Consider the following 1,760-nt stretch of genomic DNA (forward strand, 5'->3'; position numbering starts at 1 on the left):
ATCACAGCATTTCATTCAGGTTCCCTGAACCGCTTCATGTTGGCTGTAATCAATAACAGGTCAAACAGCAGGACGCAGTAGCCATATCAACAAAAACTAAAGTGCCACAGCAAAATTTGGAGGAAGCGGTTGAGAATGCTCCTCCATATTCTGTTGCCAATGCTCAATTGGACAAAGAAAAACATGGCCATCCAATGATATGTACAACTGCAAGTTCGAGCCAACGTTCAGAATCCTTGATTGAAAGCTTTGAATATGTTCAACACAGTGACGCTCGCCTTTCAAATAAAGAAATTGAGATAAAGCCACACACACTATTGGCTGAGTATTTGGCAGCTCAACAAACATTTGAAAAGTTGTCCACTAATGCACCTCAGACTCCAGAACACAGAGACAAAGAAATTATTGAAATGATCCATTCTACTGGCTTACTTGAAAGTGTAAATAAAAGAATTCAAGACTTACTACAGCTTCAATTACAGAGTGATACTCAGGTCGTCAAGGAGCAAGACATGAGTCAATCAGAGATAGATCAAATGAAAGATAGCCTCACCATAGGGGGGTCAACACAACAAATGTCGGAATCCTACATTGTAAATCTTCAGAAAGCACTCCAACTTATACAGTTGAAAGAGGCCACAGAAACTGAGCAAGAAATAGGTCCAGAAGATTCATTTGCACCAGAAATGGTCAATTTGTCAGAATGTTGTGGGATGTCTAAAATTTGTGCAACGCAAGAAACAGCAGATACAGATACGATATCAAACCTGGAAGAGAAGATCCTTACTGAGGCTAAGTTAGCTTCCTTACAAAAGTTAACTGTGGCCAGTAACAGTGAGTTGAAAGAGAAATTGGTGAATGCCACTATCCTGCACCAGGAGCAAATTAAGGAAGTTGAAAGTATGTCTAATCCAGGGGAATCAGATAGCCATGCTGATGCTAAGGCAGAAAACTCCCTTTTTATTGAGGAAAAGGACATTTCACCAATAACTACTGAAGATTCAAGAAAGAAAGAAACAACTCCAATAACATCCCCAAAAACCAATGACAGAAAAATAAGCCAAATCATGGAATATCTGCCACATCTTGAGCATTGCCAAGGAATAGTGCAACCTGAGCTTCCGGAAGCTTATGAAATCTCACCAGGTCACGAAATAAGAGAAGTCCAAGTTGAGGAACTCAAACAAACAATGACAGACAGTGGCGTTGTACAACATGCAAATGTACAAGCTGAACCTCTGGTATCATGTCAACCTGATATCATACTTTGCAAAGATTTAACTCAAGATGATTCAGAATCACATTTGGACATGAAGTGTCAAGAGCAAAAGGATGCCGTTAAGAGCAACAGAGTTGCAAAAGATATAATAAACTCAACTGAAACATTAGAGTTGCATCATATCGGTAGTGTACTTAGGAAAGAATTGGTTGACGAGACAGCCCTGTCCCAGGTAGACTTCTCTCAGTCACAAGATACAAATATCAAGACACTCATAGAACAGATTTCACAAAATCCAAATGGAAAAGACAATGCTAAGTTAACAAAAGTGCTGGAAGGGATAGATGCTACTACAGGGCAAGAATGTGGAGCCAAAACAGACAGCACTTCTCCTTTCACTGAACAAATCGAGACAACCTATATTGGGAGGCCAATTGAAACAGGCAATGGCAACAAGACCACTGAAGTTTCTGAAGGTGAGTTAACCTGGCTGTCACAACAAGAGTTGGCTGCTGAACTCACAAATACGAACAAAGGCAAT

The sequence above is a fragment of the Cryptomeria japonica genome, chromosome 7 (genome assembly GCF_030272615.1).
Source record: "Cryptomeria japonica chromosome 7, Sugi_1.0, whole genome shotgun sequence".
NCBI classification, from domain to species: domain Eukaryota; kingdom Viridiplantae; phylum Streptophyta; class Pinopsida; order Cupressales; family Cupressaceae; genus Cryptomeria; species Cryptomeria japonica.